The sequence below is a fragment of the Pongo pygmaeus genome, chromosome 5, assembly GCF_028885625.2.
Source record: "Pongo pygmaeus isolate AG05252 chromosome 5, NHGRI_mPonPyg2-v2.0_pri, whole genome shotgun sequence".
Classification (NCBI taxonomy): domain Eukaryota; kingdom Metazoa; phylum Chordata; class Mammalia; order Primates; family Hominidae; genus Pongo; species Pongo pygmaeus.
The window spans coordinates 64,229,956-64,248,179 of NC_072378.2; the positions used below are offsets into that span (position 1 = coordinate 64,229,956).

At 32.5% G+C, this 18,224-nt stretch overlaps 1 protein-coding gene across 1 annotated transcript in view; it reads right to left on the reverse strand.

Annotated features, from left to right (window-relative positions):
• The window catches only part of LOC134739782 (protein eyes shut homolog), a 203,377-nt gene that overhangs the window by 127,288 nt on the left and 57,865 nt on the right, over nt 1–18,224 (reverse strand). Inside the window, exon 2 of the mRNA XM_063666926.1 lies at nt 16,246–16,367. The gene's annotated coding sequence lies outside the window, so the exon portion shown is untranslated. The remainder of the gene's footprint in view (nt 1–16,245; nt 16,368–18,224) is intronic.

An 18,224-nucleotide genomic window follows, 5' to 3' on the forward strand; every position in this document is an offset into this window, starting at 1 on the left:
ATTCAAAGATAAATAATAAACATTCCTGGCTTTCAAGAACTGACATGAGAAAAAGAATATGTAAACCTACTGAATTAGAATGCAAGGTAATAGAGAAACCCAAGAAAACCTAAAACTTAAGTCATATTTTGTCATATTACTCTTTAAAGTCGTTAACTGACTTCCCTTTTTTTTAAGAGTAAAAATCAAAGTTTGTATGATAGCCTACCAGGTATTTCATCAGCTGCGTCTATACCTTCTTTCTGAACAAATTCACTTTTGTTCATATTTTTTCACTCAAGCCACCCTTCACCTCCATTTCCATCTCTTGAGAGATCAAACATGCCCTTCTTACCTTCTTCTAAGCACCTTGCAAAAATCATCATTTCTTCTCTTACCATACCCATATATTTTATCATATTGGTCAGGTAACCGAAGCATAGAAAGATGACATAATTTCCTCAAAATTACAGATCCTGTACATGGTTGAGCCATAATTTGCATACAGTAGTCTGGTTTCAGATCCAACATCTTAACTGCTTTATTTTAAACCATTTTATTTTACTGCCTCACTAGTAGGGAAATCCAAAAAGAAAAGAAAATGCAGACCATTTTTAAATGGTTTCTCTCAAGAAGGTTTCCTCCTTGGCTTTAGGTTAGAAGGAAATAATTGGATACACAATGGAGGGAGAAGGGGTTGTAAGTGACAATATGGAAAACAGAGTTTGGCCAAGCTTAGAACTACTGCCAGATGTTACCAGTGGCTGTGTCTCCAAAGAATTAAAAACCAGTAATATGAAAGTACCTCACTGTAGGAAGGGTCCCCTTTTTAAACTAGGCAACTCTAGATTTCAATAAGACCAGGCCACAATAGTACTTGTAGCAAAAGAAAGGAAATCAAGAGAAGAGAACCATGCCAGCATTAATATATTTCCTTTCTCTCTACAGGATTGGCTTAATTAGTGGGTGTGGCAAATGTAAATATGATTCAGTAAGCACAATCAACGTTACACTATTCCCATTTTTAATTACGTATCTCTGCATGGTAGCATTTTCATGTTGGTCGGCCCATTAAATCAAATATTTAAACAAATTGAAGTTAGCAACAAAGTTTTGAATTACTGTAGTAGAATTAATTCAAGAAAAAAAGGGAAGACAAAGCAAGTTTAATTACAGTGTATTCGTGAATCAATTATGATAACTTAAATATGCCAACACTTTAGATTACTAATAAACAATGCAACATTAAGAATCATTTATTTACTGTGTTGCTTTTTATTCTACATTTTATGTGTATGTTTATAATTTAATAACTTCTATTAGTAGAGTCAGTCAGGCACATAATTTATAAATTATATGTATTTTGGAAATATATGAACAAAACATTGTATTATTGAAAGGAGATCAAAATCAAAGAAGTTTGAAAACTGTTGGCAGAAGGCTGACTAAATAGGGACATAGAATCAATAGTAACTGAGTCCTAATAGAGACACATTCAATCTATATAGATAGATATGACTTTGAAAATGATTTTGAGTGCTTTTAAAACACTTAATTATATTATAATTTAATAATTTAAAGTAGTTATCTCCTTTTTGAGTTGATAGACATCAGAAAATATTAAAGATTTAGTTTATAATTTAAACAAAAACGATTTTGTTGGATTGTATTTATGCTTAACCTTAATAAAGTGGCAACTTCTGAGTGAAACCCAAAATACAGTTCTAAAATAATATTTTTGTATATTATTTGTACAGAATCTTTACCCTTCAGCTGTCCAGTAATAACATTTAAATCTATACAAGAAATCTTCGAAAATAAAATCCTTATGATGCTTGTCAGTGCCTGAGAAATGGATGTCAAGCATAAGTCTAATAAATAGATACCATGGATTAAATGGTTCTTATTTTATAACATTATGAATTTCATGTCAGTTTTATTTTTCCTCCACATTGATATTCTCGATTTTAAAAAGATAAAGTGTTCATATTACACTTCATCTTTTGAGTTACTTATAGAGTACTACTGAATAGGAATTAGCTTTGAAAGAGGTCATCTATGGGCAAAATGTCAACAGGATTGCTACACTGCCTAAACAGAATAATGTACAATATGAAGTAAGAGTGATTTAATTAACTGAAACTGTCTCAGTAGAGTGCCCTTCTTATCTAGTGAAGACATAAAAAAGATAGATAACTGCATTATGTCAATTAATCTACTCATATTTCAGGGTGAATATAAGAAATGAGGGAGCATATGAGCTATTTGTGTCAGGATAAATAGATAATAAATATATATAGCTTCACTCATTTGAGTCTATACAACCAGTTTTCCCCACACACAAAACTTATACTTTTGATGTTTCTACTCATAAACAATGACACATCCAACATAATATTTTTAAAAACTCTTATTACAATTTTTAAAATCATTATTTAAAGATATTTGGATACTATTATAAAGCCCATTTAAGGATTCCTCCTACTTTTTACTTCTGTTGTACTAGTATGTGTTAATGGGGTTACTATGAAGTGGATATGCTGATTTAACAACTGGTGATGAACATTTTCCTGATGAACATTTTCTTGGTAATTTTTTTTTCTGCTAAGTTTTAAGACACAATTTTGTGGTTATTTCTCCCTGTTTTAAATATGGTGAGATAATCTCCTGTATCCTAGTCCTTAAACAGGAAAGTCATAAAACCATGAGTCTAAAGAAGACCAGTCTTTGGCATAAGTTTTCATGACTTTGTAGAATTTAACCACCAAGCTCTTAAACACCTGGCATAGAGCATCTTTATTTAGTAAACTGAGGAAGCAGCAAAGTAGAGTGCTGTCTAAAGCAGGCAGAGACTACTCAACTCCAGGAATCCTGTTTGTATTAGAATCCCATTTGGAATTAGGAGATCTGATTATTCAAAAGAAAATGAAAATCCTGATTCTTATATGATGAAATTTGTCCATTATTAAATTTTGAAAAATGATTCAAACTTAAAACATTGTAGACCAACTAATGAAAGGCAAACTGGACTTCTGAGGTCAGATACAGTCTCTGGGCCCTCCAGATAAACTACCCTTGACTTCTCCCTTCCAATCATGTAGAAGCAGAGATGACCCCATTATAGACTGATTCTCCCACTGGATGGCTTTTCTTCTAAAGGAGCAGACAGGTTACCAAACTACCAACTGAAAACTAAAAGATATATGATAATATTTTCCACACCATTTTTGTGAAGAAGGATATACTGGTGATGACTGTCTTGGTAGTAAGATTTGAAATTACTTTTTAAAAAATTTTAATTGTATTTGTCCGTATCTTTTTAAACTGCCTACAAAAGAACATGTATTAGTTTTTCACTCAGATTTTTAACTGTTATTAAATAATTATGTACAGAATTAAAAAAGGAAGTTCAATGCTCTGTAATCAATTTTCGTGTACAAGGAAAACAAGACAGTGGCATCATTTGAAAATATGAAAGAATTAGCTAGCTAGACATTATTGACAGAAGAGACTATTTTAAATTGTAAATTTATTTATGATGGGTTTGTAATATGTCCTACCCAATAAAGACAACTGAACTCCCTCTGCCTTACAGTGCAGCCAGGGAAATATCTTCTTAGTGAACTTATTTCTGTGATACGATCCAGGTTTTATTCTCATCCATCCCTCCAGCAGTCTTACTGTAGCAAAATCAGTTTCTTGTAACAGAAATAAAAGTTTCTTTCTTAGCTTCCGGAAATTATTGACTTTCAAGAATTTTTGAGATTCTGTCTCCCTTTAACAAAGTACAAATAAGCCTCTTTTTAACATTCAGACAATCTAAAAACTTGCTGAAAATCAGACAATGAATACCTATTGGGGCCTCCCTTGACATATATTAATTTTCTGGTACAATCTTTTGTAAATATTTAATAATTAGCTCCTGTTTTATGACTATGCAGATGTAGGACAAGCCTTATATGAATAGGTCCTGGTTGTAGCAATTGAACTGATGCAATCACATGTCATCCCTGAAAACAAAAGCAGATGCCACTGAAGACCATCCTTGTCAAAATATTTCCACAAGCCTGTGAAAGGTCTTAACCTATACACATGTTATGACTTTGCTTAGGGCTGTAATTTCTTCTTTTTGAACTCAAGTAACAAAAAGAGGATTTGTCAGTTGAATGAATAAGAAGAAGTAGCAAATTATTTGGGGATCTGACTAATTAAGTCTATCAGGAAGTACCTCAGGCAATGTCATTATTTGTTTAGCTAAATTGTCAGTCTAGACAATGAGGGAGTAATGCCTTATTTTATTCTTCCTCCTCTATGATATTTTGCTCAACTGCATATTCTACGCTGCTCTAGAAGAATTCACTTAGAACAATTTTATCTTCTTTTATTGAAATTAAGTCAAACTCTCAGTGAGGTCTAAAAATAAATTTAAAAAACCTTTTTTACAAAAAGATAAGAATAACAGTCATATAGTGACTGAAAAAATAAATTTATTTAAAATAAAGTCTGATTTAATTAGGGTTGTTAGGCAAGCTATTGGACACAATATGAGTTTCAGATAAAAACTGATTCTTTTACTATAAGTATGTCCCATGCAATATTTGGACATCTGTATTTTTGTTTGCTGAATCTGGCAATCTTAGACTGAATTTATGTTCCAGAGAAAGTGTAGAATAAGTATGTTTAAAAGAAGGTTCAGAAGATTTGTATAAAAACTAACTGTGGAAGTCGGCCTCAGCTCTTTAGATATATGCCTGTTCTGCCACAACTGTCCAGCAGTCTGCTCTACTCAGCTGCTTCTACTTATCACGTTTTCCAGAATTCAGCTACGTTCTGTCACGGCTCTCCATACTCGTATCTCAATTTTTACTGAGACCAAGTTTTGATTTATCATTATCATATGGAAGACTCTATGTCGGATAACTTTTTTAAACTTGTTTATTCTATTTCTCAATATTCAAGCAAATAAAGGGTTTTGCAAGCCAATATTCCCATCCACAAAGGAATTAAGGTATACCTTAATTTCCATTATAAGAAAAGAATAATGATTAAAAAAGAATATAGAAAAAAAAAGAAAAACTTTTATCAGAAGGTGCCAGGCTTATTATTCAAAGAAATCTTGTTTCATTTTCTTTGCTACGTCTATCTTTTTTCTATAATTTTCATCTAATGTAGCAAATAAAATATACACATATGTAAATAACACATACAAATTCCTATGTCAATTTATTGTATAAATATCACTCACAGAAAGGTGAATGAAAAGACAGTACAAAATAAATTCACTTTATTTCACAATTTTAACTTGACTGCCTTGAATTACTGGAAGATCCTTTAAGATGTATACTGTAAAGGCAGTCCTATGCAATTTATTTTTACTAATACTTCATGGTGTTTCCTGCAATGTTTCCCAGATATCTACACAAAAATTATAATAATACTTACTATGGTTTCTTTTTACTTTTTATTTGTATGTATTAGGTTCTTCATTCATGCAATTGTCTCCTCTTAGAAACAATTATAAGGGCCAAATTACAGTTAGACAAATACACAGTAAATTTTAAAGTTAAGCCTAAAGAAAAACCTTGGTGGCACATGACAGAAATCTGTTGATTAAGCTCATTAAATTGGCAAACCTTAAGAAGAGAGTACTCTCTCTTTCCATTAGAACATCACCTTTCTGATGGTGAAAGTGCAGTAATTGATACTGTTTTGGAGAAGTGACTAGAGGTCTATATCCTCAGGAAAAGATTTCAAAAGCTTTGGATTCTGTTTTGTTTTATTATCAATATATTTAGAATTCTAGCTCTAAATTCCCTTCAACTCCAGTTATTCTGGCGACAAGCAGCTTTTACTTGTATTTCAATCTCTGTGGCTAAGTCCTATCACCTGTTAGTAGACGATTTCCTGAATCATCAGGTTCTTGCTACACCTCTCAGTGCAAGCTTCCATGCAGATAAGCATTGGCTGGGTGCAGAATGCTGCGTATAAAATGCTTAGAAACATAAATCACTGTGGCTATGCACAGTCCAATACTTATGCACTATGGCTCTGCAACTGAATTCTCTGTGGGGGATATTAAAAACACAGAGTCTCAACCTCACCTTCTATTCACTAAATCAGAATCCCCAAAGTGGGAATACCAAATATGCATGCAGTTTATAACTGGCACAGGTGATTCTGGGGTATTGTAGAGACTCTGAAATTTTGATTTGCTCTTGGAATCCTTGTCCTTCCTTGTTTTGTGAGTCCTGTGGGCAGCTGAACTCAAGGTCTGATACTTTCAGAGGTACAGCATATGTAGGACAGAAAGGGAATCTTGGGGGAGGTATGACTTGTGCTGTATATTCCCGTGTCTCCTTGTGAAACTTGCTTCACTTCTATGAACATTACATTTTTCTCTGTGAAATATACCTTCTATGATATAGCAGTGAACTATAAAAGACATCCTGGAAAGACACACCTCAGAACAAAGTGGGATTTATATTTTCTGAAAAACAAACTAGTCCTTGATTGTATATATTAATAAGAATTTAAAAAAACATAGAATTGGTAATAACACTCTAAACCTGTATGTATGTGTAAATTCGTTTTCATATTTAATACACTTGTGTTTAATATAGTGTTATATTTAATATACTTATTGTATTAAATATATTATGTTTAACATGATATTTAATATACTCATCCACATTTATATCCACACCAATCCCATTGGTCTCTTTTGAGTTTTTGTTTCAGGCTTTTTTAAGAATGTAGGGCAAAGTTTTGGTCTTAGTCTTTTAAGCACAGCAGCTACAGGAAGGGAAATTTTCTTGCTCTGAGACGGCAAAAAAAAAAAAAGACCAGCAACTTAAACCAGGGTAACTGACCTAAGAGGCTGTGCCACTGATAAGATTTACGTGGACTTAGCCAGATTAAAGGCTTGACACCTGAAGAGAGAGAGATCAGGCTGAGGTGTTTTGCTTTGTGTCTATCAGATGCAGAGCATTTCAGCAGAAATGCAGCAATCTCACAGCAAGCCTTAAAAGGTGGCCCAAGAGCCTCAGCATCTGATATCATGTCAAACAAACGCTATCATCATCTGGGAAATCTCTGGAATCTGGGCATGAGTATAGACTCTGTGAGTTTCTTACTCTATGAGAAAATCTAAAAAAAGTTAAAGAGATATAGGTAAACACCTGACCATTCATTTCTTCTTTCCTTCCTTTCTTCCTCCTTCCCTCCTTCTCTCCCTCTTTCTCTCTCTGTCTCTCACTCAGCAATCTGCAATGTTTCAGGCATTGTCATAACGCAGCCTTGAGGATATAATAATTTTTAAAAATATTATAAAGCATAACCTCATCCTCAAAGAATTGACATTAGTGGTTAAAGTAAATAATTAAACCCTGACAAAATATTGCTAAGAGTTAGCAGTCTTCATAATAGGTATTTTATTTTATACTTTCTTCAAAGTTTTTATGTAAAAATATAAGCTTATATAATAATATTTGATATGAAAATATATTAATATCAAAACACATGATCAGTAAATAAATTATTTTTAACACAAAAGTGACAATTGCAGCTCACTTCCATACACTTGAGTAAAATACCCTGGCTTGGCAATCAATGAAAGAGCTTTAGCTCAACTCAGAGAAACACTATGTGTACCATAGTTAAATCATTATAATCATCATAAAACACAGTATATATCTATTAATGCCTTGTATGGGACAGGCATTATGTTATAGATTCAACATAAAGTAAAATACATGAAGCATTTTACATTTAATTTGTGTAACAATTCCACAGAGTACCTGCTATGAGTATGTTTATTATTAAAATTAACTGACTGAGGCTTAGAAAGGTTAAATGACTTGTTCAAGGTAACACAGCTAGTGAGGCCAAAGCTATTTATCCCAAAGGCCCTCTTCTACAAGCAGACTTTTGGTTTTAAAGAGCACACTACAAAATTTAACCCTACTGTAGTCAAGATGATGCCATAGATCATTCTCTATCAGTTCAAATCAAGGTTCTTCATCAATTTACAGGAAGAGGCTGTTTACTGGCTAGCTGTAATATATGTATATAAAATATATTATAATATATATGAGAAACATGTAATATATAAAATTATTATATATTATGTTATAATATATCATATATTTTATATTTAAGAACTATGTAATGTATAAAAATTATATTATTTAATTTAAATTAAATAAATTTAAATTAAATAAATATAAATTAAATAAATAATTATAAAAATTATATTATTTATTTTTATACATTACAATTTATATCTTACATATTTCTTATCTATAAATCATAATTTCATATTATATATAATTGCATATATTACATATTTCTTATAAATATAAAAATATATAACATAGAATATATATTTCATACACACACACACACAAACACTCACACACACTATAACCAAGACAGGTTTATTGTAGGAAGTAACTGGTTTCAGCTCAAGAACTTGATTTTAGAAAGGTGTTAAGCTCTATTTATCATAGGATGGTTGGCAGAAGACTAAAGAACAGAGATACACATATTCTCTATTTGTGTAGGTACACACAAATGTACATGCAAACTTGCACATATGCTTGTTTACACATGTATCTATCAACTCCCAAATCCTAAATTTCCTATTTATTTTCTACTTTTAATAAACTTCCTACAGACAAATGAGGTGGTTAGAAATAAACAGGGACTTAGAACACAATGGAGTTATTTATTGAGGCTATTAAGTTAATAAATTGCTAAAATCAATCTGTTCTGAAAGAAAGTGTGATTTTATTTCTCTATGATCCCCTTAAATTGCATGATATGAACACAACGTACACAACATAGTGGTTTTTATAACCAATTTTTATATGGTCAACTAATTAAAAATGGTATGTATCTAAATAGCATATAAAATGTTTTCTAGGAAAAAAAAGTGGAATTCCTGTAGAATGTAACTATTGATTGATTTCTCAGAAATAAATTGTGAAGCTCAGAGATGAGTCTCATTTATAGTTATGTAAATATCACAAATAATAATGGTAAAGTGCAGTGTTTGTTTTGAAATAAGCTTAATTTGTCTCATAATTCTTTCAAAATAAATTCATTTCTTTATGCACTTTGGCTAATATTGGAAATGGAAATAGTATTCAATCAGTTCTAAATCATTTTTTAAGCTAGATAATTTCTGAAAAGTGCTGACTTTTGTTAGAAAATCTGAAAATGGAAAATTCCTCTCAGTGATCTGCTATGTCCTCACATATTATTTATGAAGTTCAATACTGCTTCATGGATTTCTTAAATCTCAAAATTCAGCCATCTGTAAACCTCTCTTCTCTGTAATGAATCTTGGAAGAAGAAAGAAGGGAAAATATGTTTCAGCTTCCAGAGGAGATTTCTGAAGTCCAAAGCATTAAAGCTCACATACTTGTTTACTCAGGTGAATCAACAAGTCTTTTTCTCAGGTTCTGTTTGCTTTTATTTTGCATGTAATCCTGATAATTTTAATCAGTTTCAGAGCCATCATAGGTTCAAAACAATAGTTTAAAAGGGAAGAAATGAGGTTTCTTCAGATAGGCATAGCAAGTATGATTAAAACTTACAATTGAAGGGGACATATTAAGATAATTATACAGGTCATCAGATGAGTGAATTTAAGTTCTATTTTAGTCTTAGATCATACAGGGAAAAGAATTCCATAATCTAGTTTATTGTAGAAATGACAGAAAGCTGACCTCTATCATAGTTAACCATAGTTATAAATGTAACATTAAATTATGCTCGATAAATTCTTAAAGGGAAGATTGGTATAATAAAAAGTAGAGATCTGAGTAATAAATTGTAGGCAGATTTTATTCTATATAAACATAGCAGGCTGTTTAAAATGGGCATGACCAAAAAACTTTATTTTGTGTTACCTAGTCACTGCAGTGCCTCTTTTAACAATAGGTTTCGAAGTTAGCTAATACATCAAGGTTTAGTTCAAGTTTTGGCTACATAATAACTACTGATGATGTTGCAACAAGAGATTTAATAACAGATTTAAGTGAACCTTTTGGATATCATTATAATCAGTCAGTCATTGATTTTTTTTAATATGCTCATAATGATTTGAAACATTATAGCCTCTAAGAGAAGCTATAATTTCATGTATGGATTTTCTGATTAGTAAATGCCAATACATAGGGAGACTAACACTTCACTAAGTTATTACAATACTGAGGAGAAAACCATATATTATTATCTCTCACAAAAGGATTAGAATAGAATAAATATATTTTATTCTGTTTGTCTTAAAGACAAAAACATTAAAACAGATGGAGGAATCCACAAGAAAATAGTACTTATGAAAGAAAGATGCTATGAAATATGCTGCTAAAAACAGAGAGGATGAATCAGTTTTACCATTTTCCAGATTTTTCAGATCATCCATTATTTCTTTTTTAAGATACTAAATAAATTGTGAATTATCAATACACATGAAATAGAAATCTCTGTGCTTTACTCAGAATATCACAGGAATTTAGAGCTAGAGAGTGCTATCTAGATAGCACTAGTGCTAACTAGATAGATAACTAGTTCAATGATTTTCAAATAGAAGTACACATCAAAATCACAAGGCATTATAAATTATCTAGATGCCTGTACCCATCATCTGAATCAGAATTTTAAGCATGTGTCTTTTCAAAAGCAACTCCCTGTTTTAGAACAATTGAGTCCAGCTCCTACATTTTATGGAAGAAACTGATAAACAAATTAAAATGTCTAATAATAGGTATTTGCTTATGCATATTTTGGCACTAAAATAAAAAGGTTTATAGTCTTTAATGTAATAAAATAAATCGGTATACAGTAAACTTGTATGAATACTATAAAAAGTTTTCATTTCGTTTTATGATTCTAATAAATTGGCTAGTTGTGAATCATAGAACAAATTTATGTCAAAGCTAGACAATCTTCAAATGCTATCTCTGCTCTTTAAAGTTCTCTAAGCTTACAAGATGTTTAATCTAATAAAAATAAAAAATAGTTAAGAAAATATTTATTCTTAGAGGTTTAACATTTTAGACTAAATTCCATAGAATCCATTACTTAAAAGCAATATTAATATAAAATATATCCATTTAAAGGCCATATATAAGAACGAAGATATTTCAGGATGGGTTCATTTTGTCACACTCCAAAGTATCTGAGAAATTAATGAGAACTAAATGTATTTTTGTCTCTCTTTTTGCTACAAAAATTGAATTTTTCCTTCCTCTAGGCATATTTAGATGGCTGTTTGTGTTTTGAGAATTCTGGAACTCTGAAGCTCTGATATGAGTCAGATTCTCTGTGTTAATTTCCAACAAATGTGATTAAGCAAATCTTTATAGAGAAGGAGGATATGAAATAAATGAAGGCTTTTAGTATTTGGACAGAGAGCAGATGGATTGATTCTGCACTGATGGGGAGTTTGTATTCCTGGAGAAAGAAGGGAACCTAGAGATTTTTGTGGTTCCAACTTGGTATACGGAAGGGACAACTGGGACCTGACCACTGATTAGCTAAGCATCATGCCCTTGAAGGCAAGGGTACAGAGAAGGTCCTGGGAGCCACATTTGGTACGCAAGGATTGAAACCATTTCACAGATTAACATATTTTTGAAAGGAGCATGGAGGTACCATATAGGCATTTTATTAGGAGCCAAGATGAACTGTATAGCAACAGCTGTTCCCCATTAATTCTGGATTGATCCACCTCCAGTGTTTACTCAAATCCCAAGGGAAGGAAATGGGCAACTCTCAAATAATTGACATGTGCCACATTTTCTTAATCCAGTCTATCATTGTTGGACATTTGAGTTGGTTCCAAGTCTTTGCTATTGTGAATAGTGCCGCAATAAACATATGTGTACATGTGTCTTTATAGCAGCATGACTTATAATCCTTTCGGTATATACCCAGTAATGGGAGGGCTGGGTCAAATGGTATATATATACCATGGAATACTATGCAGCCATAAAAAATGATGAGTCTATGTCCTTTGTAGGGACATGGATGAAGCTGGAAACCATCATTCTCAGCAAACTATCGCAAGGACAAAAAACCAAACACTGCATGTTCTCACTCATAGGTGGGAATTGAACAATGAGAACCCATGGACACAGGAAGGGGAACATCACACACCGGAGTCTCTTGTGGGGTGGAAGGCGTGGGGAGGGATAGCATTAGGGGATATACCTAATGTTAAATGACGAATTAATGGGTGCAGCACACCAACATGGCACATGTATACATATGTAACTAACCTGCACGTTGTGCACATGTACCCTAGAACTGAAGTATAATAAAAAAAAAAAATAATGAAAAAAATAATTGACATGGATTTTCAACCATATGGTGGATGAAAGTAAAGGTAGTTTTATTTTTTTTTTAGAAGACATATAAATTCAGTTTGTTTTTTGCATCTGAATGTTTGGGGGAAAAGTTAAACCTGTAGTATACGTGTGTGTGTGTGTGTCTGTGTGTGTGATGTGTGTGATATTTATATATATATAAATATATATATTTATACGTATATATATTTATTAATATATATTTATATGTATAAATATATTTATTTACATATAAATAAATATATTTATATATTGCAGAGTTGTTCCTTCTACTGAACTATTTTTGTTTCCCCTGCTGTTATCAAAAATAAGCATTCATTATTCATGTAAGATACAGAGGAAAACGAAACTAAAATGAGAGGGGAAATACTAGATTAGTTTAATCATACATATTTAAATAACCACAAGAAATAGTTATTCTCAAATATACATAACAAAGTTACACTAGAGAATAGGTCTTACTATACACATTCTTAACATTTGTATTTTATTATATGCTAGACTTTCAAAAAATTATTTTTTTCCTCCTATTGTTTTCTTAGATTTACTGAACCATAAAGAAAGGAAAAGAAGAAAACTGGCTCATTGTTACAAATCACTTCCTACTGTGGATTTGAGTCTTCTTATTTTCTGCTTTTCATCTAAATTCAACATCATGATGCTGCAATATAATCAAAAGAAAATGCTGTAAATATAAAAATGTTAATTTAAAGCTATACACATACCAGGTTCAAAGAAGATGCAAGCCACATGTCAGTGGGATTGCCTGGATTCATCTGGACAGTCCAGCTCATACAACAAGCAGGTGGGTGACTCTTTAGGCAAATGCGAATGTTTTATAGATTAAATAAATCATCTTTCTGTTAAGATTATTAAATATTCTGCAGAAAAATCCAACTCTGTGCCTTTCTAATTTTCTCTTCCACTTCAAAATCCTTCAAACTTTATGTTTTTTCTTTTACCAATGAGTTAGTAAAAGCAAGTAAATATAAAACTCAAAAAATTGTGTATTATGTCTATTCTAGGCTTTATTTTAAAAATACGAGTTTGGGCTCTTTTTATATGACTTAATATCTTTGTTCTATTTTTGTTTTATTATTATATAATGCATTGCTTTCCAATAATATACTATTTATTCATACACAAAAAGGCAATATTTAACAAGACATTTGAGCAAGAAAGCGTTAACTCAAAATTCAGGTCTCAAGCCTACATATATTCCATCGAAAGGACCGGCCCTTTACTGGCTCCTGGGAGATAACCTCTGAATTTGGAATATCCTGACAGATAATAATGTCTTTGATACCTGAGACCTCGAGCTGTGCCAAATAGTTTATGCTAATTAGATGTGATTTATGCTCGCAACCCTTTTTTTGCATGCCTGGGGCTTTGAGCCATGCTGCATCAGCTTGGCCCCTGCAGGAGCTGGAGACTGATTAGCTAAGGTCAGTTACGCAGGGGCTTCATGTCATCGTGACTGACCTACAATGAAAACCATAGACAACAAGGCTTATGTGAGCTTCCTTGGTTGGTTACACTTTATATATGTTGCCCTACATTGTTTCTGAGAAAGTATTTTAAGTACTTTTCATGCAACTCCAATGGGAGGATACACCTGGAAGACTGTACCTGCTTTCTCTTAGACTTTATCTTATGTGTCTTTCCCTTTGTTAATTTTAATCTGTAACCTTTATTGTAATAAACCCTAGCAAAAAGTAAAACAGTTTTTCTGAGTTCTTCTTATACATTATCAAACCTGAGGGTAGTCTTTAGGCCCCAGACACAATATCTGAAAGCTATGAAATGCTTTGAGCTTTAATATTTTAAGCAATCTGTGGTCTCCATAACACCATTTCTTGGAAGGATATCACCAGTATGATGACATTTCTGTTCTTGAAGTTGATATATGACTTACAGTTAGGAATTAGATAATTTCAATAGTCTCCTTATGTTAAAATATATTTAAACCAGTTAATAAGATGAGAACTTTATCTCTTCTTCAACCTTGCTTCTTTCTGCTTTCCCCTCTACCCCCCATATTCTTATTATCACAATTTCTGGAAACAGGAGTCAAGATTTTAAACTGATACTAAAGTTTAGTTGGAATAGCTTCTTAGTGGCAATTCATAAAATAGATAAATGAGACAAGAATATCCTTGGAAGTTCTGTTATTTGGTATAAGGCAAGATGTAAAGTTGTACTCCTTGACTTGTGAAATGACTGGCTTAATGTCCCACAGAATATCTGTGGCAGTGTCAGGTCTAAAAGTGGAATCTTATGATTACAGGTATGGGGTTCTTTCTTCTGTAATAAACTCAGATTATTGCTGAAGTTACTGCCAAAATCACAATCTAAAATAAAGCTTAATTACATTATGGATGTGTACATTAGATGATTTACCTGCAAGTAAAAGGAACTCTGACTTAAGCAATATTAAGCAAGAGGCCATAAGGATGAAATATATTAGGTCCAGAGGTTGGGCAGGCAACCTGAGAGGTTCAGTCAAGAATTCAACAGTTGACCACAGACCAGATTTCTTTTATCTCTAATCTCTGCTGTTTTCAGGGCACTCACTAATAATAGACGAATAATTTATTATATTATTATTTAAGTAGTTAATAGTGATAGTCTAATGGACTACACCCCCCATCTTGCTTTAGGGCCTCGAAATAGTAACAGCAACTACATAAATCTAGACGTTAGAAGGTATAGGAGAGGTCATGCATACTCTTCTTCACATTCTAAGAATAGGTGAGGAAATCTTTCCTCAGAAAGAATGCCTCCCTTGCCTCAGAGACCACCATAGTGTCACATGTCCATTTCTAAAGGAATCCCCAAGAGTGGGATGTGATTAACATGACTGCCTTAGATAAAGCATGTGACGTGGACCAAGACAAAACATCTAGACAACCACAAATACTTGAAAAGTGGCTAGACAACCTCTGGAGTAACTCTGTTTCTGGTCATGGATATGTAATTGCGAGTTACAGTTATTACTTTAGGTATCTGCAGTCCTTGTGGGAAAAAACAGTTTGCCACAAATGTTCCTTTTATTGTAAAAACAATGTCAGTGCACTGACAGTCAAAATATGTGGTGGCTGAAACCATATTTTGACTTTTCAAAGGTTTGCTTTTAAAGTTTTGTTTTCTAACTTCAACAAGTATAGTCCTCTTGCAAATATCAGCTCTGTTGTTAAGTAATAAACTATAAGCCTGGATTAGTATTGTAGCATTGACTTGTACCGTATGTTGTTTATTTTCTGAAGCCAGTCAGTGAGTGAGTCCACCTTGAGTAGGTATTTTTATGTCAGGCTCTCTGAGAAATGAGGAGCCGGAAGGGATCCCAGATCAATTGCCAACTGTGTCACAGATCGTTTAAGGCAGAATGGAACATGCTTGTGACAAAGGCGATGACAAATGAATATGTACTGAAGGGACAACACCAACAGATGAGTGAAGGAAACTGGAAATATGTAATATGAGATGGAGGTCAGATTGAAATGTAAGATAATGATAATGAAATATATGTGTGAATGTAATACCATGAGTTAGATAAAAATAGGTGTCTGTAAGACTCACACAGTGCCTTTCAGAATAATTTCTGAAATTTTACACAAATTCAATATTGCCACAAGTTGTGAATCCAATAAGTGAACCATTTTTTATATAATATTTAAACCAACTTGTATAGAGTGGAGAATAGAACATGTTTTACCACCTTTAAGTTAAAAAAAAAAAAGTTGCTTGAGTTTCTGTTTTCTAACCTTGAGAAGTAAGCATATGTAATATATATACTAACCTAACACACAGGCAAAAGCTCACTCTATTTGTACTTAGGCGTTAAATTATATTAGTCCACATTTAGGTGTATAAAAGACCAGTGGATACTAACGAGATGCAGATCTTTGCAGGTAGAATTGTGCTCACAGGCATTCAGGATGCAGTCATCAATGTCCTGTTCACATCTTATCCCAACATAGCCTGGATTGCCTAAGCAGGAAAAGCCATCAACCACTGGAAACAACAGAAAAGAGAAAACCCTTAACATTCCTTTAACCTTAGTACAGGTAATTATAATTAGTCTAAAATTCTATAATCATTTATGTAGTTCACTTTTAACCAAATAAAGTGTGAATTATTATATTTAATCTATTACATAATCCTCTACAATATTTTCTAAATAACCATCTTATTCAGTTCTATTTAATTTAAAAACTTCAGTTGGTTGAAATAAGAACAATTACTATGGACATTTGGTAATAGTTTGCAAAGCAACAATGAAAATATCCAATTTTACTTGCTCTCTCTTGTTTTTGGCAGTACACAATATATATGACAAATAGGTTACTCTTGTACCATTTAATTTTCCCAAGTTGTTTTAGGTTTAATAAACAAGACCTTAACTGTTCAGTTGGTAAAGTTCTATGTATGACAGAATATATTAAAGTGCATTGTGATCTCAAAGTTGATAATGAGCTACTTAAGCCTCAGTTAAAAAGAGCTTTCACATTTCATCAAAATCTTTTTAAAATAATGATCACAATTTGTTCTTCATTTTACCATTAATGATGAAAAAGAATGGTGTCTGAAGCATCTCAAGGAAGTAGTGACAGTATGAATTGCAGTTGGAGCAGGCACCAATTTATAACTACTTGCAGTCAGTCCCTGAGTTCTTCATTATCCCTGAGATTTACCATGAAATCTATACTGCCATTACGCCTCTGTGCATGTACTTGCTATTACTCTCATTAAATGCTTAGGTCTTCACTGGCAACAGCATTTTTAATGCACTGTAATAAATGTATCTAGCTTCTGGATTTCTGCAGCCATGTTTTGTACAACATGTGTAACTAGGGCCTCTAAGGAGAACAGGGCAGTCATAGACATCAACAAGAGACAAGTGAAATACACAAGAATAAGCAGCTCCTTAGACAGAATTTTATTTCTGTTTTACTTTCTTTTTTTATCTAGTACCTAGTTTTTAACCTCTCATTGACTACAAATTATTAATAAATAAACAGATGTAATTGTAAATGAATTAATGTGATAAAATGTCAGTCTGTGCTTCTTTCTATGTTACACATGGTATTTTTTATTTTAACAAATGAAAACCACATATTATACAATATATAATTAAGACATTGTGGAGTGTCATCAATCATAACAATATTTAAAATTATGCTTATGGTTATCATTTAAGTTTGGATACTGATGCATACTGACAAGTAACAAACAACTGGAGTCAAATTAACTTTCAGCATTGATGTTACATGTTCTATGAAGACAAATTATAAATTACATTAAAGGCAAAGGACAACAAAAGGTAACTGAATAAACAAAGTGTCTGGAAACAGATTGTTAAAAAAATAAAGCATGGTTTTATTGTCAATAAATGTGTTTCTAACATAGATTAATACAGACAAGGAATGTGTTTCTAATACTTTATTCTGGAATAAAAATCTAATAAATGGACTAAGTGCCAGAAGAGAACCTAGAGAACTAAATTGGACACCAAAGGGAAATCGGATACTGCAAAGAAGACAGAAAAAATTTAAATATTTAAAACAAAGTAACAAAAAGTAGAGGGTTTTTCTCACATGTAATTTGTTAACCACGAGGCTATGTGATAACCAACAACCATTTCATAGGAAAGACATGTTACAAACATAGTCTTGCTCTTGATTGTTGTTTTTAACAGAAGATCTAGTCACTGTGATATGGAAGCGCTGGGATGGGAAGAGTGTGGTCCCTTTAAATGATACAGAAGAGGGAAGGGAAGTGCTGGGTAGAGAAGTGCGTGGTCCCTGGCTAGGGCTCCACCCCCATGGACCTAGGTGAGGATGGCACTCCGGCCTTTATGACAGAATGTTG